Source organism: Balaenoptera ricei, chromosome 17 (genome assembly GCF_028023285.1).
Source record: "Balaenoptera ricei isolate mBalRic1 chromosome 17, mBalRic1.hap2, whole genome shotgun sequence".
Lineage (NCBI taxonomy): Eukaryota > Metazoa > Chordata > Mammalia > Artiodactyla > Balaenopteridae > Balaenoptera > Balaenoptera ricei.
Genome location: NC_082655.1, coordinates 76,077,456 through 76,099,964, shown reverse-complemented (window position 1 = coordinate 76,099,964; position 22,509 = coordinate 76,077,456).

Genomic DNA, 22,509 nt, shown 5'->3' with positions numbered 1-22,509 from the left:
TCAGTTGCCTTTTCTTAATAGTGAATTTGATTTTCAAAATATTAAGTTTAATATAGTCTAATTTAGTGCCTTTCATGTCTTTTTAAATTACCATTGTAACCATTTTAAGTGTATAGTCAGTGGTGTTAAGTATATTCACATTGTTAAGAAACAGAACTACAGAAATTTTTTTTTTATATCTGTTAGTATAAAATTCTATACTCATTAAACAACCCATCCTTTCCCCTCACTTTCCCAGTCCTGGTAACAACCATTTTAATTTCTGTTTCTATAACTTTGACTACTTTAGATACCTCATAAAAAGAATCATACAGTATTTGCTTTTTTCTGACTGGTTTATTTCACTTAGCATAATGTCTTCAAGTTTTATCCATATTGTAGCATGTGACAGATAATTTTCCATTGTATGTATATACTACATTTTGTTTATTCATTCATCCATTGATAGACATTTGGGTTGCTTCACCTCTTGTCTATTGTGGATAGTGCTGCTCTGAACATGGGTATACATATATCTCTTTGAGACCCTGCTTTTAATTCTTTTGGATACACACCTGGAAGTGGGATTGCTGTATCACATGGTAGTTCTATTTTTAGCTTTTTGAGGCAACTCCATACTGTTTTCCACAGGAATTACACTATTTCATAGTTGCACCAACAGAGCACAAGGGCTCTAATTTCTCCACATTTCTTCCAACACTTGTTATTTTCTGTTTTGTTTTGTTGTTTTTATAGTAGCCATTCTAATAGGTGTGAGGTGATATCTCATTGTGGTTTGATTTGCATTTCTCTGACGGTGAGTGATGTTGAACACGGTTTCGCATGTTGGTTGGCCTTCTCATATCTTTTAAAAATCATCTTTAATTACTCTGAAGATATGAAGATATTCTATTAGATTCTACTCTAAAACCTACTTTTGTTTTATTTTATTTTCTTTATCTTTCATATGTAAACTTTCTACAATCTACGTGGAATTGACTTTTGGCTATGGTGTTGGGGGAGAGGAGTCAGAATATCTATATTTGTATCTGTATCTCTGTCTCTATCATCTGCCTTGTGTGTCCTTATATAACTAATTCATCTAGCAGTTTCTCCCTCCTGCAGTGCAGTCACCTTTGTCATAAATTAGGTGACTATGTAGCTGTGGGTCTGCTTTTGTACTCTATTTTGTTCCATTGCCCAGTTTCTCTACTTTTGAGCCAGTGTTATGCCACCTTAGTTATTATAGGTATATAGTAGTCCTGGATATTTTGTAGTGTAATCTATCAGTTTTATTTGTCTCCTTCAACAGTGCCTTGGCTATTTTTGGCCCTTTGCATTTTCATATAAATTTTAATCATTTTGTTACACTCCCTCCTTTCCCAAAATCAGCTGGTATTTTAATTAGGATTTATTGAATCTATAGATAATTTGAAGAGAAATGCCATCTTAAAATATTAAGTCTTCTAATCTATGAACAAGATATAGCCCTGAAATTTTAAAAAGATCTCTAATTCCTTCCAATGTTTTTAAAATACATATTAGTGTAGATATTTAGCATAAAATTATTTAGATTTATTATTGAAATATTTGAAGATTTTGATATTATTGTAAATAATATTGTTTTTAAAACTTTGTTTTTTTGATGATACATAGGAATACACTGGACTTTTTCTATTGGCTTTGTATCCAGACATTTTGTTAATTTATTTATTAATTTAGTAGAATCTCTGTTGATTAATGTGGATTTTCTACATATACAATATGTTGTCTTTAAAAATGACTGTTTAATTGCCTTTTTAAAAATAATTAATTAATTAATTTATTTATTTTTGGCTGTGTTGGGTCTTCATTTCTGTGCAAGGGCTTTCTCTAGTTGCGGCAAGCGGGGGTCACTCTTCATCTCGGTGCACAGGCCTCTCACTATCGCGGCCTCTCTTGTTGTGGAGCACAGGCTCCAGATGCGCAGGCTCAGTAGTTGTGGCTCACGGGCCCAGTTGTTCCGCGGCATGTGGGATCTTCCCAGACCAGGGCTTGAACCCGTGTCCTCTGCATTGGCAGGCAGATTCTCAACCACTGCGCCACCAGGGAAGCCCGTTTAATTGCCTTTTATTGCTTTTCTTGCCTCATTACCTCAACTAAGGTATCTGGTAAACTGTTCAATACAAGTGGTTATAGTGTTGGTCATTGTCTCCTTCCCAATCTCCTAAATAAGTTTTCAAGATTTCACCACTGAGTACATTGTTTGCTGTAGAGTTTTGTTTGTTTGTTTGTTTTCTTGTTTTAGATCATCCTTTGCCAGACTAGAGTTACCTTCTTTTTTCTAGTTTGCAAAGGATCTTTATAATGAGTAAAAGTTGAATTTTGTTGAAAGCTTTTTTTTTCAACTAACCATACAGTCATGATTTTTCTCAGTTGTTACATTTCCTGATTAAAAAAAATATTTTAATTAACTATTAACTCTATCTTTACACATAGCTTAAATAAAGATCAGCCATTACCAGCTTAATGGGAGGACAATCCACTTTCTGATAAAGAGAAATTGTATATCTTTCTTCAAAGGTGGTTTCAGTTTCTATTCCTTGGCTTGGTCATATGCATTTTGCTCTGGGCAATATGTTAGGAACTCTATTCCTTCTAGTCATACAGAATTGATTGTATCTGTACCTTGTGTTGGACTTAGAAAACTGTGCAACTCTTGAACTTTAGCTTTGCCTTTAGTAACCCTCCAGGGTGCTCCATCACTAGGATTTGGCTTCTGCACCATTTCCTAAAATTTATATATATATATTTCTGTTTATCTCTAGGACTGGCTCCTGATATTGAATCCCTGGCTACTTGGCTATCGCCCTGATCGTGTATGTTGTTCTTGCTAACCTCTTGTCCTTGAGGTCTGAAGCCTGTCTTTGTTCTACAAGTTCTAATTTGGAAGGGAATTCCCACACAGTTATAGCATCATCTTTCATTCTGGCAGTATTTTTATAAATAGCTGACCTTTGCCCCTTATAAATCAGACCCTGTGTAAATAAATATGTACCTGAGTACAGCCATGCTTCTTTAGCCATTGAGATTTTGTTACTGGTTACTTTGGGGGGAGTCAGCTGAACTGTTGAGTTAATCATCCTAGACTTGGCCTCTTTACTATTTCTTCTTCTCTCTCCACTCCAGAATGCTTTGTGGTTTACCTATTTTCTACACAAGTTTACATTTTTCAAAGACAGCCATCAAGTAAAGACTCACAGAACCACTGAGCAGCTAATTTGGAAGAACCACGAAGAAAAATGCTGCCTCCACTGTCCTAAGTCATAGCAAGTCCAGTTCACTTGGACCAATAGAAGAATATTGTTTTAATATGTTGAAACATCCAGTCTCTTTATAAGAAATACATGATCTGAAATTCTTGCTGTCTATTTCTCTGTAAATGACCACAGGGAAACTCTATGAAAAGACTGAAGGAAAATGAGAAAGAAGCTGGTGGGAGATGCCTTGCCCTGAAGGGGTCTTTCATGTAACATTTTCATCTTAGGGACACTCAAGCAATCATGATTTCTTGAAAGGAGGCTCCAAAGAGGTGTGATAATTTCTGAAACCACTTTCACTTTGGTCTGATTCTATATTCAATAGGACTAGATGATTTCCCTCTTACCTACACTTAATGAGGGTCACTCCACCAGCTTCCCTTCTCATGAGGCACAGGAGTTGACCAGGATTTGGAAGACTCCTCCATGAGGTGGTTAGGGTTGGGTACCTGGCAGCTGCCTGGTCTTCCCAGCTTACACAGGCCACATTAGCTGTAAAAATATGCAGGTTTTTTTTCTGCCCTAAATGTCATTCTATTTCAGTTATAAACTATACCTTAACTATTAAAGTTAACCAGTTCTTCACAGATTTTGCAAAGTTGAATCTGGATTTATTCATGTAAAAATCTATTTGACTCAGCATAATTATTCCCTCTTTTAAAACCAGGTGAAATTGAGATCCATAGTCATGTAACTATTGAGAGGACTTGTGCTTTTGATTTTATTGTAATTACTTACATGAGTGAAATAACGGAATATTGCAAATTGATTGATTTTCCTTAGAGTTTTCATACATTTTCTTAGAAGTGCTAACATTTTATTTGTAGAAAACTTTTATTATAAACAATTCTGATATACTTACAATCAAAAGAAGAGAAGAGAATTGCTTTCCTAATAGGGTATGTTTTCTGCGATGGTGTAGGTGTCTTATAAGAGCTAAATAAATAACAAGTAACATCTTATATTTACCTTGCTGCAGGTGAATAAATAAAGTGACAGAGAAATAAATTATTCTCCCTGCTAGCAAAGCACAGAGTCAATCTTCCTTAATAAGGTGATGAAGCAACAGAGCAATACTTTATTTGCTTTTTACCTTTATTATGGGAGAATCACATCTCAAGAGAAACCAGCTTTCAACTCTAGAATTACAAGAAACATAATATCATTGTCTGTTTTTAATCCATATAGTCAATCTACAGTTTCTCCTTTAGTTCCTACTTAATTATTCCTTATCTTAAAAAATGCTTTAGGACCAAACTATAAGGGCTTATGACCAAGTTATAAGACTCTAAAGATAAGTTATTTTAAAGCCATGAGACATCCCATTATATATATATATCTGTGCATACAGTCTTCTAGCATATTTTATTTTTTAATTGTGTATTTGGACACAATTTTTAAAGTTTAAATGTTTTTAAAACATTTTTTAATTTTAAAAACTGTATCCAAAGATACAATTATGAAAAATAAAGTTTTACATGGTCATATCTGTCTGTGGTTATTGTTGTTTTTTAATGTGTTTTCTAAAATATTTTTTATTGTGTTGAAATATATGTAATATAAAATTTACCATTTAAGCCATTTTGAGTGTACCATTCAGTGGCATTAAGTGCATTCATAGTGTTGTGCAACCATCACCACCATCCTTCTCCAGAAGTTTCTTATCTTCCCCAACTGAAACTCTATACCCATTAAATAACTCCTCTTTTCCTCTTCCCCTAGTCCCTGGAAACCACAATTCTACTTTCAGTCTCTATAAATTTGACTAATCTAAGTACTTCATATAAGTCAAATAATAAAATACTTCTCCTTTCATGACTAGTATATTTTACTTATCATAGTGGATGAATGTCATGGTTCATCCTTATTGTAGCATATGTCAGAATTTCCTTTCTTTTCAAGGCTGAGTAATAGCCAATAATAGTAGAGGTATTAAAAATAACTGTCAGAGATTTTCATAATAACTTCCAACATTATATTCAGAGGGACAGAGGGGAATTTAATGATAGAATGGAGTTTGGAGGAACATATACAGAAAATATCTCTTTCGTATGCATATTGACTCTCTGACTACCCTGTAAACACCCATAGCTTAGCAATTAGTAAGCATGACTTTAATTGCCTATTTACTTGTTGCCTTTGCACACTAAACAGTCCTCTTGGAAGGCAGGGATTATGTCTTATTAACCATGACATCTCCTAAAATTAAAACTGGGCTTGGCACAAAGTGGGCATTTGTTATTTCTTTGCTGAAAGAATGGAATGAAGAAGTCAGAGAGGGACTAGTAAATTTACCTCTAATTTGTGCTTGTAGTATTTCCTGCCGGTATCTTGATCACTGTTAGATTTGAAAATAGTAGCATCTCATATTTTTTTATATCTGTCAGAATTTATCACATTTTTGGACAGTGTTGGTGCTAAATAAATATGCTTTGATTCAGCATGGTATTTTGCTGGGGGCAAAATGTGGGCAGTATACTTATTTTATAAGGATGTGATAGAAATACACACACATATACCTACATAAGTGTATATATAAAGCTTTAGCCTATATCCCATATATAGTAACTGTTACTTTTATTACAATTGCCATGGAGATTGCAATAATGAGAAAACTCATCTCTACTTTTACAGTCACCTACCTTAGAAATTTCTACTATTGATAAATAATATTGATAACCTGTTGATAAATAATGTAAGGAAAACAAAATCACTTTAACCTTAACCTCTTTGGGATGCCAGTTCTAATTGTGACATTTCTTTTTACCAACATCTTTTAAAAAATTGATTATTTATTTTTGGCCATGCCATGTGGCATGTGGGATCTTCGTTCCCCTACCAGGGATTGAACCCAAGCCCCCTGCATTGGAAGCATGGAGTCTTAACCATTGGACCACCAGGGAGGTCCCAGTTGTTTTGTTTTTTTTTAATCTAATTGTGACATTTCTTAATCAAAGCAGTAACAATGAGAATTTTTGGACTAAGAATCTTATATTTCTCACCCTCTGTTGTTGTTTTCTCAGTTTGTAAGCATAAAAAGAAGCAGTATCAAGAGCTGAAAGTGGGTGCCAGCCCACTCACTATCCAGAACCTTGGTGTACCAGATGTTACTGATAGGACATAAGTAACACGAGAGAATGGACTTGTACCTGTTTTGTTCATTTCAGTGTCCCAAGAGCTTGCCTAAGAGTAAGTCTTCAATTTATATTTTTCCAATAAATGAGTGCATCATTGTTATTTAAATTTTAATATTTAATAAAACTTCCTGCACTAATGCTTGTAGGTTTTTATTTCAGAAAATGATGTAGAACAAATAATGTTTAAAAAAAAGGTAGGGGATGGGGGTGGTGGGAGAGGCAGTCACAAAGAAGTTTACGTAACCAATAGAGTAAGTATAAAAAGGCATTTGAGAACATCTTGTAAAACGTGTGTTACTAGTATAAAGGTTTGGCTAAATGGTAGTGGTTCCCAGGGGTTTTGAGGAGGAAGGGATGTATAGACAGAGCACAGAGGAATTTTAGGGCAGGGAAACTACTCTAAATGATATACAGTGGTGGATACATGCCATTATACATTTGTCAAAGCCCATAGCACGTACAGCACCAAGAGTGAACCCTAAAGTAAACTGTGGACTTTGGCTGATAATGACGTGTCAGTAGAGGTTCATTGATTGTAACAAACATCCTCGTCAGGTGCTGGACATAGATGGTGGGAAGGCTGTGTGTTTGGTGACAGGGGTATTTGAAAAATCTTTGTATCTTCTGCTCAGTTTTGTTATGAACCTAAAACTGGTCTAAAAAAATATAGTCTATTAAAAAAGAAAGTTAGCCTAATGGTAACCTCATGGTAAATCTTCCACCGAGCATTATAAAATAAAACCACTTCCCCTGGAAAATTAATAAATGAAGTCTCTTTTGCTTTCCATCTTTGGTATCTTGGCTTAATCATTTCAGCTACAATGGAAAAATTTGTTACTTTTATCTTCCCAGAAATTATGTTTCATTTTATAATAAATGCATAAAATGGTGTATGAAACTATAGTATTTTGGGCTGCATAAATCCAGCTATTAATAAAATAATTAGTTTGTTTCATAAACAGTAATCTGGAATCCAGATTGCCCAAGCTCCCGTGCCAAGTGTTCTTACAAATCTGGAGATTTGCATCGTTTGTGAGGTGGCTGCCAGTTTCAGGTATTTATACCTTTTTTAAAAATTTGTTGCTCACAGCCCTGGGCAGTCAACCAGGAAGATCTGAAACTCCCACTCAAGAAGTTTCTGTTGATTGAAAAAAATTTATATTTTTGCACAATAATAAAATTAAAGCAAAATAGAAGTTTCAAATGAAAACAATTTCCTTGTACCCAATTATCTCAATAAAATAGCTTTAATTAAAAAAATGTTTACCTTTCAGACTGCTCATATATGAAGAGTAATCACTATTGGTTCAGAGGTGGTATTCAGAGAAATGACTTATTTACCGAAGTAGAAAGAGTTATCAAAGTTAGATACGAGAAATAAAATGTGTTACTACTCAGTTTGGGAAAAGGTGCAGTGGTCAGCAAGACCTTATCAAGTAGCAGAACATGGGAACAGATCTAGTAAGAACACAGTTGTTAAAATAACCAGGTAAAGCTAAAGTCTTTTGAAAGATTGAATTTTGGATGCCTGGTGTTGATGGCGTTTCCCTTGTTAATGCTCCCTTCACAAACCTCTAGCTTACAAAAGAAGCAAATAGGAAAGAGAGGAGCAGTCCTCTGTCTAGTTCTGCCCTGGAGAGAGCCAGTGGGAGCTTGAGAGGAATTGGTACCGCAGGGGAATATGAGCTCATGACGGATGCACTTGGAGGTAAGGGTATAAGAAAGCTTCTGAGGACAGCAAATCTCCCCTGATTTTGAGGGGACTCACTGTGGATTCTAATGCACGGGGTCCAGAATTCCCTGGCAGTCCAGAGGTTAAGACTCGGGTTTTCACTGCTGTGGACTTGAGTTTGATCCCTGGTCGGGGAACTAAGATCCCACAGGCCGTATGGTGCAGCCCAAAAAATAAAAATAAAAATAAATAAAATAAAAACTAAAGAGTGGGGTTTCACATCTATGCTCTCTCCTCTTCTGTCAGCCTGGCTGTCTGAGAGAAAACCTGGAATGGTAAACGTTGGCAACTGGTATTGGAGAAACTGTAGAAATCTGCTTATTTGACGAGTCTTGCTTCTCACTAGTAGACAGGATGTTAGGCCTACCCAGGGGGCCCAAAGTTGAACAAAGACTCAGTCTTGCCCATAATAATTTCTGAAACCATAGAATGAAAGTCATTTCTCACTTTGCTTTTATTTGGCTTCACTTTAGATAATAACTAGATTTAAACCTGCAAATAATTTTCTATTTATTATTTCAAGTGACTGCATCGTATTATAGAAGATGTGCATTTTACTATTTCTAGGCATCTAGGTGGCATCTAATTCATACTTTATAATTTTTATTATACACATTGATATTGTGAACATTTTATAGTTTATATTATACATATTAATGGTGTGAACATCTTTATTCTGTACTATGGCATTAAGTAAAAGTGCAGTTGGAAGTATCAACTGTAGTGTAGGGTACAAGTGAACAAGGTTTAAAGGCTTTGCCTTTGTTTTAATTTTCTGCCAGAAATAGGTATGTCATTAGTTCAACTTGCATCTCTTTGTTATTAGTTAAATTTCATTTAAATTATTAATTATTTCCCCTTGCCTGTGAGTTACTAGCTCATGTTATCTTTTTTCCTCTTTCCATTCCACCATCTTGCCCTACATTTCCCGCTTTGTATGACTTCAAATCTAGTAGGAACAGTAAGGGGATGTGTTCAAATAACTGTAACATAAGTTAAAATGTTAATCCTCTTTGATTAGACTAATATTCCTATCCCCTCACTGAAACTATTCTTGACAAGTTTTCCAGCACCACTCTTCTTGCTAATTTCTAAAGTAAACTCAGATTTTTGCCTCCTTTCCTCACCCCAAGAAAACTCCTCCTCTTCCTCTTTTCTATCTCTATGAATTTACCTAGTGGCACAAACCACAGATTTTGGATCTTATTAACTCTTGTCTTTCCCTCATCTCCTGCATCCATGCCGTCTCCAGGCTTTGCCGATCCTATTAACTAAGACTCTCTGGCAGCCATCCACTTTTCTCTATTCCCACAGATATTACCTCAGTTCAAGTCACTCTTGTTTCTCACTTGGTTTGCAGAACTGAGGCCTGACTTTCCCTGCCAAGGCGTCCCCTAATCCATCCTCAAAATCTCCTCCACTCATCCATCTGCCATTCTTCTGGGCATTTTCCCTTTTCCCCTCTGCATGTGCACCTTCCTCCACTGAACCACTGAATTTCGGAGTTCCTTCCTTCTGTTCTCACCTTATTCTCTCTCTCAAGGGAATCACAGCCGTACCCTTCTCTTTAGTTCAGGATCTGTAGCCCAATTATTTTAAAATTTTAACTCTAATCTAGACTTCTGCGATATGATCTGGACTAATCTATCCTACTACTTTCTAAATATTTCTGCTCGAATGTCTATATCTCAAAGCTTCCCAAGATCAACATATAGGAAACTGAATCTTGTGCTTCTCATCTTCCCTTTTTCCAGCTACCCACAAGCTTGAACCCAGGAGTCCCTTTTGTCTCTTCTTATTCCCTTATTTATCTTCTCAATGTCTATCCATTACCACATTTTGCAGGTGTCTCCCTGCCAAATATCTCTTGAATCTATCCACGTGTCTTCTATTAGCATGGCCGCTATTCTAATCCAGAATATAATCCCAATTTGCCTGGAAACTCTCATAGTCCTGTTCCTCTAACTGAATCCTGTTTTCCACACTGCAGTACCCGATATTTTGAAAAATTCTGATTACGTTGCCCTGTTGCTCTGAGGTTAAAGAATAGAATCCTTATCGTGGCTCCAAGGCTGTGAATAATCTGACCCCACTTCCTCCTTTCCTGTGTTCTCTCCTGCTCTCCCTGCTGTCTGTGCTCCCATGCTGCCAGCCTTCCTTCTCTTCCTCCCATGTTCCAAGTTCCTTGCAGTCACACGTCCTGAGTCTAGAAGATACACTCCCCTCCTCACGTACACACTGCCCAGGAGTCCTTCTGGCATGGCCTGTCTCACCTCTAGTGTCATTTCCTCAGGAAAACCTTTCTTGACCCAGCAATCTAGTTCGGGTTCCTTTGCTGCAAGATCTGAGCAGACATTGATTCTTTCTTCATGGCCTTTATCTCCTTTATGCCCTCTGTAGACTCTAAACCAAGTCTGCAAGGGCCGAGGCTCTATCTGGTGTCCCACTGTATTTCCAGACACCATCACATTGCCTGAAACTCAATCACTATTTATCAAATGAATAAATGACCTGCATTTCCAATTCAAATGGGATCATGCTCTTCTCATGTTTAAATCCTTTAGATAACCTTCCATTGTGGTCAGGAGAGTGTTCAAATCCCTTAACATGGCTTGTAATTCACCTCATGCTCTGCTTCCTAGTCGGTCCGCAACCTCATCTCAATTCAGTCTCATCATACCAGTATTTACTGAGCACCTAGAATGTACCACACGGTGCTAGTGAGAGGATTTAACAGTGAACACGACAGATACTGTGCTGACACTTGTGGAGCTTGTCCAGGAGAGACATTAAATGAGCAATGACACTTTTGATGAACCAAATGTCATATAAGTTATAAAGCACTTCTTCTTTCACACCTTATTTGCCAGCAGCCATAGCAAGTTATTTTTATTTCCTACCCACACTGTAGGCATTTGTCTTGTGGTCTTTGCACATGCTGTTCCCTTGTCTTTCTTAGATTGGTGCACTTGTGTTTCCTCTGTTGCCCTTTCCCCGCTTCCTACCCAGCTTTGTCTGGCTCGCTCTTTCTTACTAAAATTAAAATCTTTCCTATCTTTCCCTTCCTATGAGCTCCTATAGCACCTTGTCTGCTTCTACTACCTTCATACCTACAGCTCTGTAAGTGTCTCTTACTTGACTGTATGCCCCAGGAGGGCAGGCTTTCATCTGGCTTTGCCCTGTGTCAAACACATAATAGGTGCTCATAGGCGCTCACTAAATAAATCTTGATTGAGTGAATGGATGAGTGTCAAGTGAATGGGTGAGCAAAGTGGGATGGGAGTTCAGAGTAGAGGGATGTTACTATGTGAGGAATAATTTATGAAGCAGATAAGATGTCTTATTTAGCCAGAAAAAAAAAAAAGTTTTATTTGGGCTACAGCCTTGTCAAAAGCAGATTTAGAATTAGCAATGTTTGATTTTTTCCAATCAAGCCATTGTTATGAGTTGGCAAGGAGATTGCAGCTGTCAGCAAGGATCCTGCTATCAGCAAAAATTCTCTCTAGCACATTTCTACTGCCACTCTTCCAGGCTGGGTATTAGAAAAAGGCTAGAGATTCCTGAATAAAAGCTACTTATGGACAAATATTTTGGCAGTCCTATCCCTGACCTCCTAGGATCAATCGTACCCCATTAGAACCAGGGAAGGTAGCAAACAGGGCTTTCTTGCATGCATGGTTGGAGGCCATTGTATTAATTACCCAGTCCTGCCAAATGGCCCTGGAAATAGCGTGCCTTTCTCACTGATAGAGCCTTAGAGGGGCTGGGAAACTTGAGTGCAGTTCCTGACTTGGAAAACATGGAAATATCCAAAATAATGTGTTTGTGAGACAGGAAATAGTGCAACACATACCTTGTAAGTGTCGGCAAGGAGGCATGGGCGAAGAAGACCCTAAACAACAGTGCTTGGGGAATTCCTGTAGACTTGGGTACCTATATTTGGGAAACTGGGCTATTTTCATGTTTGTTTTTTCTCTAATTATTTTCATTTTGTTCTCTGTTAGCATTTGATGAAGTTGTCTTTGAAAATGCCAGCTGGTCTGAAATGTGCAAAGAGGAACCAGGGAAAAGTGTGTTTTGTGTTGTTAAAAGGTAAACTGAGGTACCTTAGGTTTTGGAGATACCTAGCATAGATTTGGATTAGGCAGCACCAGAATGACAGTGGTTAGGGACCTCTGCCAACAGGAGTCGGGAAAAGGCTTTTACAGAGTAGACACAGAAGAAAAACAAGGCAACAATGTGATTGGCTATAGCTTGGTCACCTTTTCTGGGAAAGCCTAGTTGGATGTTGGTGATTGGTTGTTCTTAGGTTATGATTTCTCAGCCTCGAGGCATTTACAGGAATTGACTCTGGCTTAGTTTTCAGTTTGCTTCCCTAGGCTGCCAGGGCATTAGAGCCACCCCAGTCTAACGACCTCCTCCTTTAACTACTTTAACAGTGTTTTTGTTTGTTTGTTTGTTTTGATGTGAGTTATCAGATCTGGTTGTGATACTAGAAGGGGTGTGTTCAGCAAAAATTAAAGCAGGAGATTATAACACAGTGAAATAGTAAAGAAGAGCTGACTTCACTTGTTCCACCCAAATTTGTTGAATCTGAGATAGCTCTTGCCTTCCATTTAATGAGGAATTTAATCTCTGAAGTCTGATATCCAGCATATAAAGACCACACGCTGCAGTTTGATGCCTTATTTTCTTCACTACAGAGAATGTTCCCGGAATGATCATGGTGATGACAATGATTACTAACAAACTACTGATGATTTTAGTTACAACTTAAATGTCTGACTTGAGTGCTGTCAGACTGTCACTTATTTAACTTAAACTGTCACTTATTTAGCTGTTTTTAATCACAGATCTTATTACATGAACCAACATACACCAGCATGGAGTTATTGCTGCTCATTTTATGCTTCTGATATTTTGGAGGGAAATTATAAACCATTCAGGGAGAATTTTGTGTGCCATTAATCAAAAAAGAAAAGAAAAGAAAGAAAAAAAAAAAAAAAACAAGAGAAAAGAAAAAAGAAAAAAAAGAAAAAGAAAGGAAAAAGAAAGAAAAAAAGAAGAAAGTATCTTTCTTCAAAATGAAATGCAGCAACTGTGAGCCAACAGGAACATAACACGGTCTTCACCTTTGGGTTATTGCTTTGCATTCAAATGCTCATAACTGTTTTAGAAAGCTTGATGCCCACACGGCGGGATCTTGATGCCCTTTAATTTTCTCTAATTTGTGTAGTGAATAACCAAATACTCATAATGCAATTAGAAGATAATCAGGCTTGTAATTATGTTAATTGCTGGAGACTTACATCAATCCTCCAGCAAAGTGATAGGATTTCAGGGGAACTATTAACAGGGCAAGGGGGTGAGGGTGAGACCACGACGGGAGGGGGTAAAGCTATGAGCTCCCTGACTTGCATCATTTAACCATGCTGAGAAGACGATGGAGCCTTCAGGGAAGATGTTTAGAAAACTGAGCTTTACATTCCAGAACATCAACCTCTTCTGTTGGCTTTCTTCCCATAAATAATCACATTGTTCACCTCTATTTATTGTAAGATGCCTAATTCAAAGAAAACAGGTAAACAGGTGAGAGAGGAAAAGTGAGAAGGTGAGAGAGGGTTATTACTTGCCCTTTACCTTTGTCTTCCCTGTTGCTGAAAAAACAAAACAAGATATGGTGGGCAAGCCTTCTCCACTGGAAGCATCCTTTCCTCATACGACAATGATCAACTGTCAAGCCATTACTCAAGTGTAACTGTATTTAGATCACCATTCACCCATTCAATCTACACAGCCCTGACATTGAGTTTCTCTCCAAATACATTGCATTAAAATATTAATGAAGATTTTCAACTTGTCTTTAGAGCTGGGGAGAGCTAAGCTGGGCATCCAGGAGCATACTCTGGCTGGCTTTCTTGCTCTCTTCATTAGTACCAACAGTCTGAGAAGCTTACCCTTTATTTCACCCACTTTCTTTTCCTTTCCTTCACCTACATCTGCTGTGTGATATGGCAGGTGAAAAAAGCCTGTGGTGTGGTTTAACTGTTACTTAAAAAAGATTTATGCCACCACATTTTTATCACCTCATGAAGTTAAAATTAAAATTACCTCACAAAGGGAGGTGGAGAAAAGGGAATCCTTGTGAACTATTGATGGGAATGTAAATTGGTGCAGCCACTGTGGAAAACAGTATGGAGGTTCCTGGAAAAATTAAAAATAGAACTACTATATGATCCAGCAATTCTACTTCTGGGCATATATCTGAAGGAAGTGAAACCATAGTCTCAAAGAGATATCTGCACCCCATGTTCATTGCAGCATTATTTACAATAACCAGGACATGGCAACAACCTAAGTGTTCATAAATGAATGAATGCATAAAGAACATGTGATATATATATATACATATATATTGATATATGTGTGTGTGTGTATATATATATATCATGGCCACAAAAAAAGTGGAAAACCTGTCATTTGAACAACATGGATAAACCTTGAGGGCATTATGCTAAGTAAAATAAGTCAGACAGAGAAAGGCAAACGCTGTATGATATCACTTATATGCGAAATCTAAAAAAAAGAAAACCAAAATCATAGGAACAGAGCACAGACTGGTGGTTGCCAGGGTGGGGTGGGTATGGGGTGATGGGTTAAATGGGTGAAGGTGGTCAGAGGTACAACCTCCAGCTATAAGATGAGTAAGTTCTGGGATGTAATGTACAGCAAGGTGACTATAGTTACCAATACTGTATTGTATATTTGAAAGTTGTTAAGAAAGTAGATCTTAAAACTTGTTACCACAAGAAAAAATTTTTTAACCATGTGAGGTGATGGATGTTGGCTAAACTTACTGTGGTGATCATTTCACAATATATACAAACATCAAATCATTACGTTGTACAATTTAATACAATGCTATATGTCAATTATACCTCAATAAAACTGGGAAAAAATAAAGGGAAAAGCAAAAGGACCACACAGGTCCTTTAGGAGTAGGGAGCTTGGTTAGAACTGATGTTAAAGTATATTTAATTACCATCAACCCCCTTGGTTAAAATGGCGGGGGAGGCTTACCTCACATAGATTTTGTTTATTATCTGTAAATAAAGGACCAGGAGATCCTCTGCGTAGTATTTAACTCAATGCCACCTATCAATTATGAGTAAGATAAATTGAAAGGCTTCTGTTTTTCAAATGCAAGCAGACTAAAATGACCCTATGCAACAAAAGTAGGACCATAAACATCAAATCTTTACTACTGCTACTCAGCGTGAATATGCACAAATGCTCGTTTCCATCATAATTTTATTTCATATCCCTCATATCAAAATAAAGTGACAAATTTGAGCTTGTAGTTCACCATATGTTTACTGCTTCTTGGCCATTTGGGAAGCATATTGAAACTATATGGTGTATAACTGAACTGTAAGAATGCTCTGAGCTGAGTTAAATAAGGTGTGTTACATAATATTCACTCATTTTCTGTCGCGTTTTTGATTAACTGTTAACCATTAAAGCAAACACAGTTTTTTTGGGTTTATGTAAAGTTGAGTCATTAAGATGGCCCACATGATTAGATTTTCCTGGCTACTAGAAAGCCAGATAGAAAAATCTATGCTGAACCCACAGCTATTTTAAAGGAGGTAGTTCCTTAGAAGGTGCCAGTCAATAGGCAATTTATTTTGAAATAAAAAGATGATGCTGTCATCAATAGAAGAGTAATCACCTGTCAAAAATATTCAAGAATAAGTAAGGAATTTGAGAAAAGGCCAAATTTCATGATATGGAATGAAAGGAAAATATATTACTCATAGAAACTAGAAACATTTCCTGTAACTTATTTACTGTTGGCAAATTGTTCAAAACCCTAATTAGACAAGCTGATGTTCTTGGAAGAGATCTCAGACTAGCTCATTACATTAACACCATAAATTTGTTCTTTCAGAAATCCCCAAGTAGGCAGCGAATCATACAGAGAGTTTCTTGCTTTTTCTCATTCCTTCATTTCAACTTTTGTCATTTTACTTTTATTGAGAATTTTACTTTTATTGAGCACTGGAGTAATTGACCCAGAAAAATTTATTTAGCTTATAAACCATCACTTCAAATCAGACACAGATTTGGAGATAATTTAGTTAACATTCTACTATGATTTCTCATTAATATAAAAATGTGAATTTCATCTCCAACCTCTTTAATTTATGAGAATAGAATTTATGATAGTCTTGTTATGTAAGGAAGGAAAAGACATTAATCCTAAAAACTGTACTCCTCAAGATTGAAATGGGTTTTATAAACAATTTTTTCTTTTCCATTTCTCTCAAGGTCACGGAACGACGGAAATGCAAATGGTGGAAGACGAATCCAGTAATTGTGGTCAAACTCACAATGAATAGATGGCTTACATTCTAGCTACATGTAGGTAAATACACCATATACTATTTATAAATAACTTTTCTGTATGAGGTAAATGGGATATAGTATTTGCTATATTAAAATATCACATTTTAGTCCAATTAGTTTTATAAAATGCTATAAAGAGAAATAAAAACACATTTTGTTTTCACATTTCTTCTTTTCCTTTACCAATGTGCTTTTTTCTATGTTCCAGTTTCTCCTATAATTAACAAATTTGGGTCTGTGCAGATTTTCCCCAAATTGCATCCAGGTTTCTATTAATTCTGTAGCAAGATTTTAGCTTATTCCACTTCATGCTGATTTATTTCCTTACTTGTTAAAATACTTCAAATGAGTGATTAATGAAATGGAGAGTAGCTAAAACCTGTATTTAAAATTTAAAAGATTATTGGGCCCAGACATCCTGAAAGTATTAAAAAATTGAAGGAAAGTGGCTAGACATGAACACTGAAATTACTTTACTTAAGAACTAGTATTTGTCAAAATTTAAGCTTCTGGCTCTGGACAGGGACATTCAAAACATGTTTTAAAAGAAAATATTCCATCTGTATAGCCTGAAGTCCTCTGTGAAAACTCTAGAAAGAATTGCCTTAAGGTATGACTAAATTATTTAAGGCTGGCTCATTTTGAAGTTTAATTTGTATCCCTAAAAGATATTAATAGTCAAAAAGAGATTCAGAGTTGAAAATGGATATATGCCATTTATGTGATAAAGCAACAAAACTAGGACTATGTTTGTGTACTTACATAAACATTAACCTTATTCGGTTTAAATGGAAAAAAAACTAAAAGGAATGAGAAAAATAAGGAATTTTATTTTTACAAGTTCAGTCCTGTAATCACTGATACCGGTTAAGAGATGCCTCAAAGGTGACGTAAAGGATTTGAATTGCTTAAGAAGAGAATGGCTGATCATCACCTTCTCTCTTGGGGCTAGAGAAGAGTTAAATATGTGGTTTCCATTTACAGAATAAAGACTGTTTTCAGGAAAAGAATGTAGAAGTAGTAAAACAAATTTTGAGGATATTTAGATAAACTATTGTTTGTGTGTGTGTGTTTGTGGAGAATTTTAAGAGTAATATAAGCATACAACTATAGATTAAGGTCTGCCTTGAAATGAATCTTTAAAAATTTGATCAAAGAGGTATGTTAGTTTAGAGACAAAAACCTTTTAGTCGTTGTATGGTCATGGAAGTGAAGATATTGAAAGATGAGATAGAAAATTAAATTTAAAAATTTACACAGTAATGTAAGTTCATTAAACTCACAGCTGATGATATCGGGAAGGTTATAAATCTTGGATGAAGGACTATTATTACAAAAAGGGCATGTAAAATTTTAAAAATCTCTGAATTTAAACCAAAAGTATGCCTTAAGATGGAAATAAATCTTATGCACCAAAACTGCATATAAAGGCTTATATACAAATCAAATATGGTATTTCACAAAATGTTCAGAATATGCCATTGTGCAAATGGCGTTATAACTATGGAAAGGTGTACCCTCTGCTTTTCAACAGTTAGTGGCTTAAAATAACACACCAACTGTAATTAATCATCAATTGGTCAGTTATGTTAAAGCCAAATGAATGTTGGGTTACAAAAGTATATTTTTTATAGGAGTGACAATAAAAGTGTGTTTATGAGTTATAAGATTATAAGTTATATAGGAGTTATTTAAAGTGAAGTTACCAAATGGCACCTATAGATAAATCCTAAGAAAATGGAAAATTAAGAAAATAATGAAATCGTTAAATTATCATGGCACCTTTGAGGAGCAGGAATTACCAAACAAGCTTGGCCATTGACAGGTTCTCCCTAAAGGGACCGAGGAGAAAAGCCTCCTTATGGTTATTGAAATGAATACTTATTACTATTTTTTTGTTAAAGCATCATACTATTACTGGTATGGAATGAAGAATCCATAAAGCATTTTGATTAAGCACACTAAAATTGTGTTTCTCTAGATAATATATGAACTGAATTAGAATTTATTGAAGATAAAAATGTCACTTTATGTATGTAATAACTCCTGTGGTCTCAAATGAATGGTAATATCTCAAATGGATGATAAAAGATTAAGTCCATTTTACATAATAACTCATGTAATTTAGAAAGCAATAGACTGGGTGGAAAAGGGCTCTGTTTTTAATACTTCTGATTTTCCTATAAATGGAATACAGTAGAGGTGCAAATATAATCCTAAATGGTAAATAACTCTCTTGCTCCTCAAATCTATATTTTACTTTTCAATGAGTCATGATTTATATGTCACTCTTGATCAAATTTTCATCTTTAAGACAACTGGTAAACCGAATCGCCCTTCTCTGATGCCTCTAGGTATCTTTGTCTTATCTGATTTGTAATAATCCTAAACAAGTTCATCTTAATCACAGTCTAACTTTTAGATTTATGGAAGGATCTCCATGCTCTCCATCTTATCTAAAGTAAGTCACATTTCACATGAAATAAAATCCTTTAAAATGTCTACAGTCTGGCACATATGGGTATTTAATAAATGTTTACTAAGTAATGATTGAATAAACAATGAATAATATGTTTTTGATCTATGTGACCTTGGGTAAATTTTATTCATAGATCATTGGATGCTTACTATGTGAAAGGTACTGTGCTAGGTGTTCTAGGTGAAGCAAAGATAGAAAATTTGAAGCTGTATAGCTGCCTCTGCTCTCTCTTGGCTTTCTCCTGTTCTGTCCTTCCTTATGTATAGAGAACCACTGACACTAAGATTATGGGCTTGGTGATCATCATGCTTTTCCATTTCCATCTTGGGAAAGATATTTAATTTCTCTGACCCTCAGTTCTATTTTGTATATAATGGGAATAATAATACCTGTACCACAGGTTATAGTGAGAATTATATGAGGCAAAATATGGGAAGGGCTAAGTCCAGAACTCTGCCCTTGACATATGCTCCTTAATATTGAGTTCCCCTCTTCTTCCCCTCCAACCTTTTCTCAGGCCCTCTCTAGTTTCATGAGTGTTTTGTTATATCTTTTCCTTCCATATTTTGGTTTCACTTTAAATCTTATTTGCGTTTAATTCACACACATTATTACTCATTTGTCCTCTGGTGCCACAGTATCTTTGCTTCCATTTCCCTTATTCTTTATCTTGATTATATCAGTCTGTGCTTGCATTTCAAGCTTTGATTTTTGTTTTTCAAATACAATAAAACCAAGTTAATCCAGCCAAAAACTCAAGGGTCTAGGATGCCGAATAAAATTATTGACCGTGGCTTTCAGAAGAATTGTGAACTTTCAGTTCAGTTTCACAGTTGGTTGGTGATAGCAGACACCAGATTCTGGAGGCTTACTGAGTGGCCAGATGGTGAGGAAATGCAAGTGGACATTGTGAATTATATGCTACAGATGATCAGAAAAAGGAAAAAAGGAAAGGTGTTATGTTATGTTATATTATGAGAACCCTAAAGAATGAGATCCTACAGAGCAAGGAAATGGGAGCCAAGAAGGGAAAGTTAAAACAGGCAAGGTTCACATGGGGGAAAGGAATATAAGAAGGAAAACAGATTTGAAGGTACAAAGAGAGGAAGTTCATTGTTTGCTTTGGAGGTTTTCATTTAAAAGTTCACTACAGAAGTAGAGTCAACTTTTTTCTTTTTAAAGATTCTTCTTTCTTTATAAAATATGCAGAAAAAGAGGAAACTATTTTAATTTAAAAGTGAAGACCAGTCAGTTTCTTTTTAGTCTTTCTCTTATTAATTGTAAAATAGACATAAAATAGAAAAAACAAATAAAAAATATATAGTTTAATGAATAATTATGAAAAGACTACTCATGTTACTACTATTTACTTCAAGAAATAGAACTTTGACTGCCTCCCCAGGGTCCCTCTGTTCCCTCCCCCAATTATAAGAATTCTCTTCCTCCATTTATGGCTTTCAAGAAGGTGTTATAGTTTTCTCTGTATATGTCTTGCAGGTCTTTGTGAGATTTATTTGACATTTAGTATTTTATTACATCTAGTATAAAGGCACACTAAGTACTATCTTTTTCCTAATTTATTCACATATTTACCAAGTTTTGCTGTTCACTCTTTCTTGGACTTTAATCTTTCTATATGGTATCACCTTCCACTGTCTGCAGTACATCTTTTAGAATTTTCCTTACTGAGGCTCTTCAAGTGACAGTCTCAGTTTATTCCATCAGAAAATGCCTTTATTTCACGTATAGTCTTTAAAAATATTTTCACTGGGCATCTAGAATTCTTTCATTCCACTGAAGATTTGGTTCCACTCACTTGCGGTTTTTATTGATGCTCTTTGAAATATCACCCATCAGTTTAGCTGTCATTACTTTCATTGTAATTAAAAAGTATTATCTGGGGCTCTACCCTGGTGGCACAGTGGTTGAGAGTCTGCCTGCCAATGCAGGAGACCCAGGTTCAAGCCCTGATCCAGGAGGATCCCACATGCCGTGGAGCAGCTCAGCCCGTGCGCCACAGCTACTGAGCCTGTGCTCTAGAGCCCGCGAGCCACAACTACTGAACCCACGTGCTGCAACTACTGAAGCCCATGCTTCAGTACTAGAGCCCATACTAGAGCCTATGCTCCGCAGCAGGAGAGGCCACAGCAATGAGGAGCCCGCACACCGCAACAAAGAGTAGCCCCGCTCGCCACAACTGGAGAGAGCCCGTGTGCAGCAATGAAGACCCAAAACAGCCAAAAATGAATAAATAAAATAAATAAGTTTAAAAAAAAGTATTATCTGGCTTTAAAAAATTTACACAGTCTTTGGTGCTTGGTAACTTCACTAGTATGCATCTAAGATTAATTTTCTTTTTTTTAAAGAAAATTTAGCTCAGGTTTGTTTAGTATAAGAATCTATAGGTTGATGTTTTTCCATCAATTATGGAAAAGTCTCATTCCATACACCTTAAAATATTACCTTAACCTTTCCGTCTCTTCCCTTCTCTTGTCTTCTCTTGTTTCATCTTGCCTGCTCCCCCGACCCCACCTTGTGTCTTCTCTTTGAGGAACTTATATTAAAAGTATGTTATATAAAAGGCATTCCATGTTCATCATGGGAAGATTCAATATTGTTAAAATGTCAGTTCTTTCCGAATTGATATATAGGTTCAATGTAATCTCAGTCAGAATTCCAACAAGTTACTTTGCAGGTATTGACATAAAATTTTTATGAAAATGCTGAAGACCAAGAATATCCAATACAATCCTCAAGCATAAACAAATGGGAGGACTCACTCTACCTGATTTTAAGACTATCAAGCTACAGCAATCAAGACAGGGTTCTACTGGCAAAACAATAGGCACGTAAATCACGGGAACAAAATAAAAAGCCCAGAAATAGACCCACAGAAATATAGTCAATGGATCTTTGACAAAGGAACAAACCCAATACAATGGAGAAAAGATAGTGGTTTTTTTTTTTTAACAAATGATGTTGGAACAATTGAATGCCCATTTGCAAAAACAAATGAATCTTGATATATATACACTACCAAAGGTAAAATAGATAGCTAGTGGGAAGCAGCCACATAGCACAGGGAGATCAGCTCGGTGTTTTGTGACCACCTAGAGGGGTGGGATAGGGAGGGTGGGAGGGAGATGCAAGAAGGAGGGGATATGGGGATATATGTATACGTATAGCTCATTTACTTTGTTATACAGCAGAAATTAACACAACAATGGAGAGCAATTATACTCCAATAAAGATGTTAAACAAACAACCCCCCCCCCAAAAAACCCTAAATGAATCTAGATATAGACTTGACACTCTTTACAAATGTAACTCAAAATAGATCATAGATGAAAATGCAAAATAGATAACCTGAAAAACACATCCTCAAGCTGGGAGTCAAGGTCACCATCAACAGTGATAAGTCATGTTGACCATGAAGAATAGTCTGAGAAGCTCTCACAGCCAAGAGAAGCCCAA